We start from the raw sequence: 18,218 nt of genomic DNA on the forward strand, positions 1-18,218 counted from the left end.
GGAGCTGTGTTGCAATTCTATCTAGCCTTTACTTGGGGAGGCAAACGCTTGTTTGTGATGTAAATAAGCCAATGTGGTACTTCTGTGCAATGCTGTGGGGTATATTTCTGGGTAAACATGCACTGTGGGGGTGTAGTGATTTAAGCATTGGACTACAACTCTGGAGATCCGGGTTCGATTCCCCGCTCGAGCACTGGGTGACCTTGGGCAAGAACACATCTCTGATCAGCAAAGTACTTTTTACAAAAGTAAAAGACTGTCAAAAATTTAGTGAAATCACGAATGAAGGCCTTCCTAAAAGGAATCAGCAAAGAGAATTTACTTGGAAGGTTTGACTGAGAATTATAGGAGGTATGTCGCAATCTTATACTGTATCAGCTTTCTTTGGGAAGGCAGCAGCTTGTGAATGATGTAAATAAGCAGATGCAGTACTTCTGTGCAATGTAGTGGATATATTTGTGAGTAAACATGCACCGTGGTGGTGTAGTAATTTAAGCATTGGACTACAACTCTGGAGATCAGGGTTCGATTCCTTGCTTGTGCATAAAAACCCTTGGGCAAGTCACACTCTCTCAGCCTCAGAAGATAGCGGGGGTTGCCATTGCCATGAAGAAACTTGCCAAGAAAACCCCATGATAGGTTGCCTTAGGGTTGCCATAAGTTAAAAAAATGACTTGGAAGCATACAACAAGAAAAACATGCACTCCTACCCTACTGTCAAACTCTACACATACGGTACATTTTATTCATAACAACAAATCTTGCATCACAAGGGAGCCAAGGAGGTTTTCCTTATCTGGGCTCCTTCTGGGTCTACTGCAAATACAGGGATGATTTTTAACCCAACCCCCCCCCCCCCCGAAAAAATTAAACCAAAAGCCCCAAACCCTGGGCTGAATTGCAAATAAGCGCTTTAAGGGATTGGGACTAGCTGGACGTAAGCGTCATGTGAGTGATTAACTGCCTCTCTGTATAAACTTCACAGAAATTAACCACCAGAATGCTGGGGGCGGAGAGCTGCCATTCCTAATGCTTTCTCTCAGAACTAACCTCTTCTTGACATTTGCAGGCCTAGCCTGGGAATGTTTACTTGGGAGTAAGTATTGCTGGTTTCAGTGGGGCTTTGCATTCCAACAAGGTCAGTATGCATGGACCGTATGGGACTGCAGATTTGATTCCAAAAAGACACAGACAGATTCACACATATACCCTGAATACAGCTGCCAACAAGGATTACAACCACAGTGACCGTGGCTGGCAGAGAGGGATGGGAACTGTAGTCCAGCAAAGGAAGGACTTGATTTTATGTTTTGCAAGACAGACGTAAAACCTTGACATTGTGCAATTACGGACACTTCTAAAAAGTGTGTCAAAACTTTTCCCGGGCTTCTTTCCCAGCTCCTGTGCCTTGATACAGAAAGGGAATTTCCACAAAGCAATGGAGGAGAGGGTTGATGGATCCTGTGCAGTAGAAGCATTTTGAGCAGGTGCAGCCGCTACAGCCTAGCATTGTAGGCAACCCTTAACAGAGTCCATATTGTGAAGGGCCAGCAAAGGCTCAAAGATTAGACTCCTTCCACCCACAGCTGGAGATGTAGACCACAAATCTCTTTTTAACCCTTTCCGTACTGTATGGAAAAAATGGTCACTGCTGAGACAAAATTCCCCTTTTCCTGCTGCTGTGAATTGTTGTTGTTTTTGTTTGTTTGTTTGTTTTACTGTTTACATCAGATACAATGAGCAGAAGAAAGGTCTAGCTTTATTGGGTTGGATAATTTCTAGAAGAGGAACAAGGATTTCTAACTCCAGAACAATGAGCAGCAGCAGCAAAAGAGCTCCTAATTCTGCCTTTAATTAAAGTATTGAGATTAAGACTGTGTAAAGTAACCATGGATTGGAAAGCTAGGAGAAGCAGCAGGCCTTTTGTACTACAGCTCCCATAACTCCAAGGATGCTCTGGAAGTTGTCATTTCAAACCACAACATTTAAAAGCTCTGCCAAGGCTAGATGTGCTAGAGGGTTTGGACCCCATCCAGTTCCAATACTTAATAGGCATTCCTAGACACAGAATTATTTAATTCTAATCCAGTTAGAGGATGTGGATGTTCCAGTGAAAGCCTGAGTTCTAGAAAATGCTCCCCCCCCTGCAGTTTGCAGTAAGGAAGAAGAAACAGATTTTAAAAGACATCATTTGTTTGTTGTTAATTGTCATCAGGTCAATTTAGGCTGCATCTTCACTGCAGAATTAATGAAGTTTGACACCACTTTAATTGCCATGGCTCAATGCTAAGGAATGCTGGGATGTGTATTTTTGCAAGATATTTAGCCTTCTCTGTCAAAACTACACATCCCAGAATTCCATAGCATCAAGCCACGGCAATTACAGTGGTGTCAAACTGCATTACTTTTGCAGTGCAGATGCAGCCTTAGATTTATGGCGATCTTATGGATGAGACTGCCAAGGCACCCTTTTCTCAATAGCTTGCAGACTCAGAGCCATGGCTTCCTTGAATGTAAAGACACAATAAATAAAGATACAATGGATAAAGCTGCAATATTATATCTGTATTGTAAAGATACAATAAATTCCTTAAAGCTGGGGTAGGCAACATGAAACTTACATGTTGCTGAACTGTAGATCAGTGGTGCTCAAACTCTGCAAGGAGTTTTGAACTTCAGATCCCAGAATCCCTGAACATCCCTGAACAACTTGGCTGGGACCTTTGGGAGCAGATGTCCAAAATACTTGGAAGACCAACATTTTGGAACTGTTGCTGTAGGTGTTATTCTGACCATCAGCTATGCTTGTTATGGATGAGGAGAATTGCAGCTCAAAAACATCTGGAAGGCCACAAGTTGCCCATCCCTGAGTAAAATTAAAGCCAGAGTATAATAACGCAGGAAACTGAACAATAAGAACAAAAGTAAAAGACTGTCAAAATTGAGTGAAATCACCAATGAAGGCCTTCCTAAAAGGAATTAGAATTTGGTTTGCTAAGTGCGAACACAGCTGGGCTTTCTTCGTGTTGTGTTGTTGTGTGGGTTCCAGTCACCCTGTGGCAACCCTAAGGTGTACCTATCACAGGGTTTTCCGAGGCTGAGAGTGTGTGTCATGGAAACCCACCCAGTGGGTTTCCATGACCGAGCAAGGACTCGAACCCTGATTTCCAGCGACCTAGTCCTATGCTCAAACCACTACACCAAAGTCATCTGTTATTTTAGGTAGATCTTAGAAAAGTACTTCTTTGGACTGACTGGCAGATATGCTGGCTGGGTATTCAAGGATCTGTAGTGTAAAAGGAAAAGCTTTTTCAAACTCTGGTTATTTTATATAGACTGATCTGAGGACCCCTTTTAAGGCTAAAAGGTAGCATGCAGCAGCATAGTACATAACTAAAGATCCATCAGAGAGTAGTGTGATGATTCGCTCTGGGTAAAGAATTTTGGATGCAACCATTGAAAAGGCTCTGGAAAAATAATGATTACACTAAGGAGAAAGCAGTTGTTATTGGCTGTATATTGATAAATAAAACCAAGAGTGCAAAGATATGATAGATCTCCAGTAATCTCTTATCCAACACAAATGAAACCATAAGCCAGGGATGGGGAAACACATCCCAGTGCAGATGTTCTTGAACAGCATCTCCCATCAGCCCTTTCCAGCATACCCAAGGGTGAAAAATTCTGGAAATTATATTCCTCATGTGGAGGACCACAACCATAGTAGACTTATGTCACTTCCTCAAATACATCTGAAGAAGTAGACTGAAGTCTACAAAAGCTCATGCTGCCAACTTCTTTCTTTTAGATAGTCTCAGAGGTGCTACAAGATCTCTCTACATAGGGATTACCTGTGCCTTTAATAGCTACAGAAATTCAACAGCTTTCCCTAGCATTGTTTCTCATTGCTAAGAAAGTGTTTTAACCACTTGCCCTGCAGTCATTAGGGACATGGAATGTGATGGGGAGAAGTAGAAGGCAATTGTGTAGTAAGTGCCTTTCATTTTAACAATGACTTTAGACTTAGCCACAGAGCTGGATTTCTCTGACCTGCTTGCAAAACAAGAGCTTGTGCCCTACACTCTGAAGAACATCATGTTTCATAATGCTGTGCAGCTACATTAATTTAAATGGGGCAATATGCTGCTAAGTGTTTGTAGAACTGGTTCTTTGTCCAAGATTTACCCAGGGATATTGCAACATGCTCTATCAACGGCTCCAATTAATAATTTCCGGATTCAAGGTGCAGCTAGTACTACACAGAGATAAAAACCTGAGTTGAATGAAATTGCAGGTAAGTAGGCATGCAAGTGTTCCACAAAATCAGGGCCAACAATATCAGTCTGAATCTCATTCAGTGACCACTTAATCTACTCCCAAAGGTTGTGGGTGAAACAGAGATACCCATATCCATCACCCTGACCTCCTCAGAAGCAGAATGAGGTGTTTTTAAAAGTTTTTAAATCATTATGCTATTAAAGAATTAACCAGTTTTGGTCTACTAAATTTTACCCTTAGAAGCCCAGCAGGCATATCAAGGAGAGAACCACAGGATGAGAGTCAGATTCCCAAAGGCTCTCTGTTTATACATGATTCATTAACAGATGCTTACTACTATAAAAAGCCATAAAACATCTAAATATTATCACAAATGAAGACTGGTATCATGGTATTAAATGAACTCGGTATGAGAACTCACATATCCATGCTCCTAAAGAGAGTCAAAAATGGAAGAAGATATGTTGTTGCATTACCAGCAAACCAGTTCTAGCAGTTTTCATCTCTGCCAGAAGTTTGTAAAGCTAATGGGTCCTAATTGTTTATCCTAGACTAGGACATGCTAAAATAGTATTAGCCTTACAATCACAATAGTTCCCAGCAATATGTCACCAATAAGAACGTCTGTTTTTCTGGTTTGAAAGTTGGACTCAAGGTTCCAGGACCAGGGTTCAAATCCCGGCTTGGCCATGAAAGCCACTGTAACCTCAGGCAAGTCACACTCTCTCAGCCTCAGAGGACAGTAATGGCAAGCCCACTCTGAAGAAACTTGCCAAGGAATCTCCATGATAGTTTCACCTTAGGGTTGCCATAAGTCAGAAAGAGGGGATGTGACAAATGTAGGATGCAGATGGTGTCAAAATCAAAGTAAAAAAGGCTGAGGTTTGACCCCTGTGAGATTGGGTACCACTCTACTCCACTGCTGTTATATGTGCAGGCAGGAATCTCACCTATTTATGCATCTCAGTCTTTGAAAAAGGTTCCCCTGTTGTATTTCATCTTACCATGCATGCAATGGCTAAAGGTCCATTAGGGAGGCCACATACAAAAGAGGACAGGGCTCCTGTACCTTTTAATAGCTATGTAAGAGAAGGGATTTCGACAAGCACTGTCTGTTCTGCATGTTACATATGCTGCAATTCCCCCTTTGGCATTACTGTTAAAGGCATAGGAGCCCTGTCCTCTTTTGCATGCAACCATTCCACCTTCCATTAAGGAACAGCAGCTAGCCCTCTGCCAGCTACAACATTCTTCAGGTCTGTAACAAGTACAGAGAAATTTCTTCCTGCTTCTCCCATGCCATCAAAGGAGATGCAAGCAGACCCACTGTCTCATTAGCAAGGCTCCAGCTGAGATAATTCCCCTTAATGCCAGCCTTAAAGGGTTATCTCCTGCTAAGTTCTGATTATTCTGGTACAGGAGTGGGAAAGTATGTGGCCCTCCAACTGTTGCTGAACTGCAGTTCCCATGGGTATATCCAATGATAAGGAATAAGGGGGGTTTGCAGTCCAACAACAGCTGGAGGGCCATGTGTCCCCATCCTTGGTTTAGATCAATGCATCACAACATTTGGCCCTCCAAATATTTGGAACATTAACTCCCATAAGCCATTACCAGCAGAACCAATAATCAGAGATTCAGGGAACCAAAATCCAAACCCAAAATTGAATAACTTCCCTGAATCCCAATGATCCCAGTGAAGGCACCTTTGTTCAATGGCCTCACCTTGACTACATTCATTTTGCTAGGTAGACACAATGCCTCCAGCCAAATCAGGTCACAGTCTTCTCTGATGCTAGATCAGTCACCCCAATCTGATGATGCCTTCTAGATGTGTTGGACTTCCAGTCCCATAATCCCACAGCCAGATGAATCTGAGGTCCAAAACACACTGCAGAAATAATCCAGTTTGAGACCATTTTAACTGTCCTTGCTCACTAGGGAATTCTGAGAACTGTAGTTTTGTGAGACATTTAGTCTTCTCTGTCAGAGAGCTCTGTTGCCACAATAAACTACAGTTCCCAGGATTCCCTTGCACTGAGCCAGGGCAGTAAAAGCGGCCTCAAACTGAACGATTTCTGCACTGTGTTTTGGATCTGAGTTTGTTTAATAAACTTAGATGCCACCTTCCACCTGCATTTTTAAAGATGGTTTACAACAACAAAAATAAAGAACCTTAAAATATGTAAGATTCCAACAAGACAGAGGAGCGCAAAAACAATAAGAAAAATAGTAAGAAAATGTTGTTTATTAAAATATCTATGCGCCAACCAATGTCGCACAATCTCAGGGAGACGTTCAGCTAAAATAAATCTAAAACATTTTAAAATAATATAAAAGTTTTGTTTAGAAAGGAATAAAATAAAGAGTCTAAAAAGCATATTAAATAATTTAACAAGTTGAAAGGGTTTAAACCCATAGGCATAGCATCCTTAGATGTTGTATCAGATGTCTAAAACATGGGGAAATTCAAAGGCCTGTCCTTTGAGCCAAAAATAATAATAAAATAAATCCAAGTAGGTGCCAAGTAAAACTTTCCAGGAGGAGAATATCCATTGACAGGTTGCTACCAGAGAGCATGTTCTCCCTCTCTCTTAGCTGGTTGCCATGCCCATTTTCTTATATCTGGGGCTCCAGAAAAGATTACAAAAGTGATAGAGCTACTTTCATGTTGAGAATTAATTATCGCCCTCCCTTGCTTAAAACTATGGTGGTCACTTAGACGTCAGGCATGCAGGACAAGAGAGTAGACAAAAGAAGACACTGATTTACATACAATTGCAAATGCCAGTGTAAAGTGTAATTAAAATTATTTTATTTGTATTTTAAAGAGAAATAATGCATTGCCCCAGGTCAGAATATGGAAGACTGCAATCTGCACAGTCCAAATGCTAACTGCATGTAGCCCACTTCAACATCTCTAATCACTTTCCTTGTGGTTCTTTATCTTTAAAAATCTGTTTTGGAGCCCCTGACTTGGACTAGACAGAAGAAGATGGAAAAGGTTTTTCAGGAATTCTATGAAAGTAAGGAGCATATTTGCTTCAGTGTCAGATTGCTCAGATTCAATACTGACATCTGGACTGGCACTTTGTTATTAAATAAACTGCTGCTTTCAGTTCACTGTGCATCCATTGCTGAACCCAAAACTGGGTAGTTTTCATCACTCTACTGAAAATGTTGGGAAGAGACTCTGCGATTGTATGGCAAAAACTGGATTTCAATATGTGCTCCTCTCCCCTGGCTTATCCCTGTCAAGGCTTCTGGAACATTTGTTCTATACCAGTCTTAACCACACCTGCCTCTTCTTCTGAGTTCTGCCTAGGGCCATTACTGTTCAACATTTTTATGAATGGGTTAGATGTCAGGGTGGAGGGAATCCCGATGAAGTCTGCAGGTGATACAAAAGTGGGAGGAGTAGCTAACCTATTGGATGATATTCCAATTCAAAAGTACCTAGATAAACTTGAAAACTGGGCAGAAATTAATGAAACAAAATTCAATAGAAGCCAATGCAAAATTCTACTTTTAGCCCACAAAAAACAAACACACAGGCATAGGATGTGGGATTCATGGCTCATCAGTACTTCATGTGAAAAGGACCTTGGGATATTGTTGATCATAAACTGAATATGAGCCAGCAATGTGATGCTGCAGCAAAGAACGTGAATGCTATTTTAGCCTACATTAATAGAAGCGTAGCTTCCAAGTCGAGGGAAGCAATAGCCCCGCTATATTTTGCACTGGTCAGACTTCATTTGGAGTACTGCATTTAGTTCTGGGCATCTCATTTTAAGAGGGATAGAAACAAGTTGGAGCAAGTCCAGAGAAGTGTAACTAGAATGATAAGAGGTCTGGAGACAAAACATATGATGAAAGGTTGAGGGAGTTGGGCATGTTCAGTCCGGTGAAGAGAAGATGAAGGATTGCATGACTGCACTTTTAAATGCCTCAAGTGCTATCACAGAGAGGAGGGTATAAGTTTGTTCTCTGTTGTCCCAGAATGGTTTGACATTACAGAAATTTTGACTAAACATTAGGAGAAATTTCCTGCCAATAAGACAGGTTCAGCAATGGAACCAACTGCGAAGAGAAGTGGTGGGGTCTCATTTTCTGGATGTCTTCAGAAAGATCCCTGACAAATAGCTGCTGGAGATGCTTTAGCCAGAGATCTTGCACTAAGCAGTGCAGCAGGGGTTGGAATTGATGGCCTCTGGCGGACCCTTCCAACGCTATTATTCTTATCTTTCCCAGCTTCAAAACTCACAAGCTGCTGATTGATTTGTGAAGTCGAAGGCTTTCATGGCCAGCATCCACAGTTTTTTGTGGGTTTTTCGGGCTATGTAGTTTATTCCTGACGTTTCACCAGAGTCTGTGGCTGGCATCTTCAGAGAATGCTGATTAATTGTTTGTTTGAAAGAATATCCTGACTTTCTGCCCCACTACTGGCACTTAAGGTAGCTGTTTTCCATCAAGTAAAAGTTTGGTGCTATGCTGCTCAGCTCAAATTCTCAAAGGGTAACCTGGTATGATCCCGTCTCCTGAATTCAGTATGCCTCACACAAGCCGCTGGTAGTCTCGCCTCTCTAATTACTAGCCAGTCTGGTTGCTAATTTTCTCCCAAAGAACAACAGTCCTCCTCCCATGAACTACATGGGGGGAAAATTACAGTTGGCCTCTGTATATAAGATCTTTATGACAGACAGAAATTCAAATGGTGAAGCTATTCCTAGCATGGAGATGTTGTCAGGGAAAAATTGCACTTGTTTGAATGTCATTGTGTGATGTTGATCTTTAAGATCACAACAGCTATGCTGGGGGGGGGGATTACAGCCAATTCTCTTCGGCTAAGGGCATGGAGTTTGGCATCTGTCAAGCTGAAACCTTCTTTCATTTTTGCCTTGGAGCAAAAATGCTCTATCAGATAGAAGGGAAGCGCTGGCCAAAGGCACATTTAATACTTAGCACAGCTTTCCTTCCCCTGTGTCTTAAAGATAAGCAGAATTCCATCCACAGTTAATCATGTAGTCCATTAATTTTAGACTTTGGACATTTTGTTCTTAAAGGTATGGCCTCTTCCAGTGATTATACAATCTGACCAGAGACTTCTCAGGATGGTATTAGGTGTTTCCTTCATTCAAGACATTTAAGCAGAGGCTGGATGGCTACCTCTCAAGGGTGCTTTAGTGGTGGTTTTCTTCTCCGGCAAGAAGTGGAATAGATGGCACTAGAAGTCTCTTCTGAGTCAGACTTTATTACACTAGTTTAAGACTGTGCCACAGTCACACTAGTTTAAGAATGGAAGTATAATGGTTTGGCATAATTTGTTATCATACTTTTCTCCACGATAGCACTTTCTCAATTCAGGGTCATGTGATCTGTTTTCCACACTTCCCGATGCTGCCTTCTAGGGGACAAGTGATCAGGGCTGCCAACCACCTCCCGAAGCTGGCTGCTGTGTGAATGTGCACACAGCAGCTGGCTTTCAGAAAGTGTTGGCAGCCATGATCCTGGCAAGTGGGAGAGGAGCAGAATCAAGCCCACTTACTACTGTGTGGCTGCCTGAGAAGTAGAACTGCAGTGGAAGGAACTCATCACACAAAGGTAGTAATGAAATTGAGGGCCTATTGATGGGGTTTGTCCATCAATGAAAAGGTGCGTTACAGTAGCAAATGGAAAGCAAGGTAGCAGCAGGATGGACACAACATTGTGTGGTAAGTACCAGCCAAAATGTTTTTATCCTGTTAAAATTCCATAGGCTTGTGTCATAAATTCCTACAATCAGGGTGAGCAGATATCATAACGCCAGTATTTCTTCAGATCCTATAACAGAGACTTCCAGAGATTCCGTGGACTCTATTAAACTGGATCACTTTGAGTTTGTTAGTACCGAGGAAGTGGACAAGATTCTTCGAAGTGTTAAGAAAACAACATGCTCTCTTGATCCCTGTCCTTCATGGCTGGCGGCCCAGGGGGGAACGGTGGTAACTTCTATGTTACGCCATATAATTAATTCATCTTTCAGGGAGGGACGTTTTCCATCAAGCTTAAAATCAGCAGTAGTAAAACCTCTGCTAAAAAAGCCCTCCCTGTACCCCCTGATTTGGAATAATTATCGGCCTGTTTCGCTGCTGCCTTTTCTGGGGAAGGTAATCGAGAGAGCGGTTGCTTTCCAGCTTCAAGGGATCTTGGAAGAAACAGATTTTCTAGACCCATTTTAAACCAGCTTCCGGGTGGGCTATGGAGTTGAGACTGGCATGGTCGCCTTAGTCGATGATCTCCGTCTGGGCATGGACAGGGGAAGCGTGTCCCTGTTAGTGCTTTTGGACATCTCAGCGGCTTTCAATACCATTGACCATGGCATCCTTCTGGAATGCCTGAGGGAGTTGGGTATCGGGGGCACTGCGCTCCAGTGGTTCCATTCCTACCTCTCGGGCAGATTCCAGATGGTGCAGCTGGGGGACGTTTGCTCCGATAAGAGGGCGTTTACATCTGGTGTCTCTCAAGGAGCTATTCTGTCCCCCATGCTATTTAACATTTACATGAAACCGCTGGGAGAGATCATCCAGAGACACGGGGCACGGTGTTATCAGTACGCTGATGACACACAAATATGCTTCTCTGTGTCTCCGACTGATGCAGTGACTAGGGATGGCATCTCTCTATTAAATGCCTGCTTGGAGTCGGTAATGGGCTGGATGAGGAAAAACAAACTCAGCTTGAATCCAGAGAAAACGGAAGTACTAGTGATAGGCTCTCCCGGTCTGGGTGGTGAAATTTGTCCACCTGTCCTGAATGGGGTCACGCTTCCCCTGAAGTTTGCAGTTTGGGGGTGCTTTTGGACTTGTCGCTCCAGCTGATTTCTCAGGTGGATGCGGCGGTCAGAAGCACCTGCTATCAGCTTCGGCTGATATGCCAGCTGTAATCCTACCTAGGCCGGGAGGACCTTGAAACAGTGGTACATGCCCTGGTAACCTCGGTTGGATTTCTGTAATGCGCTCTACATGGGGCAACCCTTGTACCAAACCTGGAAGCTTCAGCTAGTAAAGAATATGGCAGCTAGGTTGGTCACTGGGTGTTCCAGGGTCGACCATATAACGCCGACTCTGTATGATCTCAATTGGCTGCCTGTTCGCTTCTGAGCACAATACAAGGTGTTGGTTATAACCTATAAAGCCCTAAATGGCTTGGGCCCAGGGTACTTGGAGGACCGCCTCTCCCCATATAATCCGCCCCGCACACTCAGGTCATCTGGGAAGAGTTTGTTGAGGATCCCAGCAACGAGATATGTGTCAACCTCACAAAGGGCCTTTTCCATCTCGGCCCCTGGGATCTGGAACACCCTTCCCGAGGAACTCCGCACCGCCACCTCCCTGGACCTCTTCAAAAAGAGACTTAAGACCTTCCTGTTTCGGCAAGCCTTCCCCAATGTTCCTTGATATTTGGGACTCCCCCCCTATATGTACAACATTATCAAGCGTATCAGCTGGCCTGGTTTTGATGTATGGTTTTAATATGTATTTTTGGAATGTTGTTATAAGTTTTATTTATGTATTGCAATTTTTATCCTGTATTTTGTATTTGTCATTGCAATTTTTACTGTACACCGCTATGATCAACACGGAATAGCGGTCTATAAATAAAACTTATTAATATTATTATTAATATTATAACCACAAAGGAGGACAAGGCACCACAAAATCTAGGTCATTCAAGAAAAATGTAGGGCATTACAAAATAAAATTTAAAAAGATTAATATAAATACAAATCCATGCCTCTTAGTCATGCTCAAGATGGAAGACATTTTGAAATTATCCCCAGACAGAAGGTTGAAATTTAGGTTATGTCCTGGAAAGGGAGGCTCTCTAGTCACCCTGCCTATAATTCTTCTTCATTTTGTTGATTTGGGATCTGGATCTTTGCTGCAAAGTCCCCCTGTGCTGGCACCACTGTGTTCATGTCAAAAACTGGCACAACTCAGAGAAGTTACGTTCTTGGACTACAATGCCTAGAATTTCACAGACAGTACAGCCAAGTGGCCATGATGGCTGAGGAATTCTGGAAGCTGGGGACCAAACAAGTGAATGTGTCCAACCTCTAAACTGGCAACACTGAGAAACATGGGAAGATACACGGTGCTTACCTGCTTTTTTTCGACATCATTCCATCCCTATGGGTTAATTATAATTTGTTGGGTATTTGACGTTCAGTGCTCCAAACTCAATGTAATCTTGGTTGCCTAGCCTGGGACTTTTGTTGAGATGGGATCCTTTTGTTTTTGCCTCTCCTCTCATTGCAGTTTGCTAATAATAGTTCTGGATAGAAGGCTGCATTATGTGTTGCCTTTACCAACTCTGTAAGCATCTTGTTGAATTATACAGCAGGTGAGCTTGAATTATATAGCAGAAGGCAAGTTTGTAACCAAATACTGAGCCTTCAGGTAATTGCAGCCAAGCTTTCCAACACGTAGACAGGGCGGGGGGGGGGGGGGGAAGATATATAGGAGAAAGATACTCAGGGGCCATACTATTAGTTTCCCTGGTGGCTTAATTATAAATGTTGGGCAGTAAATAAGTGCTATCAGAAAACAACATCGCTTACACTTCCGAAATAGTCCAGGTGAATCTAACTCATGCTTCTCAGGCTATCCGATATGGAAAACCATCATTCCCTCCTCCCCCCTCCATGTGCCAAGGACCAGCATCGTATTTGTGCCCATTGGCTAAAACACTATCTTCTTCCCTGAAAATTTACTAGGGACCAGTAGCCAGTGGCTTGGGGGCAGGAAGTGGTCCAGAGATCAACACTTTAACTAACCTTGATCTAACTATGCTGTCCAACGTCACGGAAAATTGATGGCCGAACTCTGTAGAGAAACAAGCTGCACAACATTTTGGTAGATATGCCCCTAGTCATAAAGCTGGGACAATTATGTCAATTATTACTTTATTCATCTATTTATTTAAATTATTTATACGATATGATATAATAGATAAATTGAAACAAGCTAGAAGCAAAGTGTCCAATTTGACAAGTCAAAACAAGACCATTTCAGGCCTAAATACCCACACGGCACCAGATCCTGTCTGATCTTGGATACTAAACAGGGTCAGTTCTGGTTAGAACTTGGATGGGAGACCACCAACAAATATCAGTGGTCTTCTCTATATTTCAGAGAAAGGAACTGGCAAAACCACCTCTGAGTATTCCTTGCCTAAGAAAACCCTATGAAATTCATAAGGCTGCTGTAAGCCAATTAGACATACAAAGCACATAGGGAATCAGTAGAAGAATGATATATATATTATGGACAGTTAAATTACAAGACTGGTGTGTTAAGTTGAAACCTATTATTTTGCATCTTGAAACAATTTCCCCCTAATGTCCAGATTACTACTCTTGCCACTTTTTGAACCGGAGAGGATTTATTAATGTTCTCCCCAGCACTTATTTTGTTCACTCATGACAGTAAGGAGAACAATGGTTGTCAAAGAAAGCCACGGATACTTGCTGTACTTGGGATATTGCAATATTTAGATCCTGGTGGAATGCCTGAACAAGCCTTCAGACATCTCAGCTAATCCTACCCTCTGATGCTGTGTCCTTTCGGTGACCCTTATAGTCGGATTTTTTGGGAAATGATTGCCTTCTTCTCATAAATGAAAGAACAAAGTCTGTTTTCCTCAATGTGCAGGTTATTAGTCTCTTATACTGCTAGGCTCAGAAAATAATGTAATTAGAGGCATTTTTGTTACTCACATTTTGTAAGGGCATATTATGCTGTTAAACTGAAGGAAATTAAAATATTTTCCCCTCATCTGAAAAGATGTGAGACAGGAACAGTGATGCTGACATCTTTCTTGATCATCCTGCAATCGGTTAGGAAATATCGAGAAATATCATGAGATTTTTTGCATCTGAGTATTTTCCTTCTCCTTAAATTGCAAATTTTTTATACCATAAGCAGCATTTTGGGCTGCTGATAGGAATAGATGTTCCCCCTTGGGCATAACCAACTGCAGCCATTTTCATTCTTATTGCCTCTCTCCTGTGCATCTAACAGCATTCTGGCATACAGAAATTTGGGCGGTGAGATAAAAGCATTTCCTGGCACAGAAATAAAGGGATGGAGAAGGCTACATCTAATTAATTTTTGCATATCAGGATGCATCACAAGAGTAGGTGAAATTAAAACAGATTTTTTTTAAAAAAAGAGCACCTAGAATTGCCAGTTTTTCACCCAGTCTCTGATGGTCTGCCTTCAGCAGCAGGCTGATAAGCAGAAACATGCAGATTCAGAAAATGAAGATGGCGTCGCTTGTCAACTGCTGTTAAAAGTCCTGCTACAAAGTCTGGCTGAAAAGCCAGCAACACTATTACTCACCTTAAATCTACATTGTTTCTCTGTCTGGAATAAGTGGCCAGTTTAAGAATAGAATCATAGAGTTGAGAGGGGCCCTAGAGGACGTCAGTTACAACCTGCTCAAGGCAGGAATTCCAGCTATAGCACCTACATCAGGTAGCTGTCCAGCCACTTTTTAAAGACATCCTGAGAAGGAGATCTCCACTTCTCTAGGCAATTGCTTTCACTGCCAAACTGTTCTCACTGTCAAGCAGTTTCATCTAATGTTCAGTTAAAATCTACCCTCCTGTAACTTAAAACCATTGGATCTAATTCTAACTTCTAAAGCTGCAGAAAACAACCCATTGAGCTGCTGAGATATATAAAGAGTGCAATCATGTCACCCCTCAGTCTTCTCTTCACTAAGAACGTGCTCAGCTTCTTCAGCCTCTCCTCATATATTTTGTTCTCCATACCTCTTACCATCCTTCTTGCCCTTCTCTGAATTTGCTCCAACTTGTTTATATCCTTCTTAAAATGCAGCATCCAGTACTTACTCCGGATAAGACCTGACAATACAGAATACAGGGGGGAATAGAAATATAAGAATATTTCTGCTGGATCAGACCAAAAGCATGTCTAGCATTCTGTTTTCACAGTGACCAGCTAAACGAAAAGCAGATGAAAAGCCTAGAAACAGGAAAGAGTTACAATAACATCCTCCTGCTTCTGTTCTTGAGCTACCAGCATACAGAAGTATACCTTCATTGTTACTAGAGGTAATATAGCCGTTGTGCCTAGTTCACAACATAACATAAGCACATTGGTGCCTAGTATACAACAAAACATAGGCACACTGGTCATGATGCTTATGTTTTGTTAGTGTGCCTGCTGTATTGTTTTAGTGGTGTTTTAATTTTGTCATATTGATCTTTTAGACCGTATGCCGTTTGGCAGGTTTTTCTTCTTATTTCATTTGATTTCTACTATGTAAAGTGCTGTGCAAATCCCACAGCACTATTATTATTATTATTATTATTATTATTATTATTATTATTATTATAGCAGCTGTTGAAAGCCTTCTCCTCAATGAATTATGTAATCTCCTTCAAAATCATCCAAGCTGGCAGCTAACACCCCATGACAGCGAATTTCAGAGTGTAGCCATTTGCTGAGTGATGAGTCCTCATTACTCACACATGGCTACGCTCTGAAATTATCTATCCTGAATCTTTTACTATTCAGGTTTAGTGGATGACCCTGGCTTCTAGGATTATGAGAGGAGAAAATCTTTCTGCCCACTTTCTCCAGTCTGTACCTAACTTTATACATCTGTCCCTGAGCAGTATATGGCTGTTGTTGCTGTGTGCCTTCAAGTCATTTCTGATTTATGCTGACCCTAAGGTGAACCTATAATGGGGTTTTCTTGGCAAGATTTGCTGAGAGGAGGTTTGCCATTGCCTTTCCCTGAGGCTGAGAGCATGTGACTGTGACCAAGGTCACCCCATGGATTTTATGGTCGAACAGGAAATCAAACCCTGGCCTCCAGAGCTGTAGTCCAAGATTCAAACCACTATGCCAAACCAGCTCTCAGTATAAGGCTACTCAAGGACTAATATCTGCCTCCTCTGTATCCTAGCAATGGGGACAAAGTGATGAGGAGGACATGGCAGAGGACCTTTTTGGCTGTGACACCCCATTTGTAAAACGCTCTCCCATTGGAGGCCTGATTGACACCAACACTGGTTTCTTTTTGGTTAAGATATGGTTTCTTATTAAAGCTTTGGGGTTCTGATTTATTTTTATGCATGTACATGGTTTTCTCTCTTTTGGCCTTTTAAGACTCTTTCAGTTTGTTTGAATTGTTTAATATGTTTTTTATCTTGCTTTAATAATTTATTGATTTTCATTTGGAATTGTTTATATGGTTGAATGTGTTTGCTGCCCTGAGATCTCATGGTAAAAAGGCAAGATAAAAATGTTTAAATAAAGAAATAAATAAATCGCTCCATCTTACAGTACCTAGCCTCGTCTTTCCCCTATAAGCTAAGTACCCTCAAATGCTGGAACCTTCTTGCATCACTGTATGACAAAGACTTTGAGCCTTCTATAGTTACAACGTGGACTAAAAGGTCACTGTCAGATGCATTCATCATGGAGATACATAATTCATCAGGTAACTATTGAATTGCCTGCATGTGGAAAGGTTTTGGGTTTTGTTTTTTTATTACAGATCCCAGAATAAAGGGAGTCACGAGGGGTGTGTAGAGGTGCGGACTGCACTGGGTGCCATCCTAAAGAGGGATGAAACTGCTTCTTCCCAGTTCACTGCCTTTTGGCAGAAGTGGGCTGTGGCATTCACCCACATCCCTTTAAAACCCTGGAGCTCAGTGGAAGAGAAGGCTTGTTGAATGAGATGAGACTCGGTGGGAGGAGAAAGGAGAGGCCTCAGGTTTTTAATTTTTTAAAAACTCTTTCTAAATTTTCTTTAAAACCATTATGGAGGCTCTAGTGCCTTGCCAAACCATAAGCCCCTGATTCCATAAGATACTGCTATGGCCATTAAAATGGAATCACAGTGCTATGTCTGTGTTTGCAGCAGATGCTATAGCCTGCAAAATGGCCAAAGCATAGCATTATGGAGTGTTTGTGTTATAAGTGGCCACCGCAGGGCTGCCAGAGTGAATACTGGAAGCATGGCTTTTACCCTCAATGGGTTGTGTAGAAGAGGGAATTTCTGCAGCTATTGCTTTCTACCTGGTTGTGTGATAAACAACTTGTGCTGAAATTCCCTCTTTTACACAACCATTAAGGGCACAGGAGCTCTCCTTAGTTTTCAGTTGGGCAGCTGTACTGAGGAAAATCCGTACAGCTTTAACAGCATTTAGGGATGGAACAATGACCCTGGAGTGGATGCTGCATGCAAGTACCGGCAGTTTCTTTACTTTCTTCAAAAACTTTGCAGCACCATGAGTTCATCAGAAATGCCTCTCCCAAAAGCTGAGCAGTTTCCCATATTAGATGTGGTTCTCAGTTGGCTAGTGGTTTGTAAGCTATGTTCTGGCTGTGGTATGAAAGCCATTGTAATAAAATTAGTTAAGATCTGGAAATGGAGCACAACTGGTTTAATGGGCCAAAGTTCTCAGTTTAACCGCAATAAGACATAGTGTGAGAAAAGCACAAGATATAATTATCAGCCTTTTATGCATTTTTTTTAAAAAAGTGGTTTCATTTTCACTTGTTCTCAGCCTCATTTATTGCATCATTTAAGTGGGATTGTGCTTCAGAGCAATGAAGCAACCAGAGAGAGAGAAAAATCAAGCTAAATCTTTCACTTTAAAGGGGACAGATATACATAATTTTGGAGGGGTGCTGAATCATTTTCATGGCTTCTTCCATAATAACAAGTTTGCTTATTAGATGATAGAATGGGTGGATATTGATTCCTTAAACTGAATTATTGTGAACAACCATCAGCCGGCCTTCAAAATATTGCTCATCCTTCTAGTGGCAGTGACACGTACAGTTCCCTAAAAGGCCAAAGAAAATACAGAACTATATTATACTATATGTAATTAAATTGGAAAGTCATGATTT

The 18,218-nt window shown here is 41.8% G+C and overlaps 1 protein-coding gene across 1 annotated transcript in view; it reads left to right on the plus strand.

Moving 5' to 3' along the window:
* LOC121934963 (cytochrome c oxidase assembly factor 8) overlaps window positions 1-18,218 on the plus strand; it is a 723,331-nt gene that overhangs the window by 488,973 nt on the left and 216,140 nt on the right. The window lies entirely within an intron of this gene.

This window comes from Sceloporus undulatus, chromosome 1, assembly GCF_019175285.1.
Source record: "Sceloporus undulatus isolate JIND9_A2432 ecotype Alabama chromosome 1, SceUnd_v1.1, whole genome shotgun sequence".
Lineage (NCBI taxonomy): Eukaryota > Metazoa > Chordata > Lepidosauria > Squamata > Phrynosomatidae > Sceloporus > Sceloporus undulatus.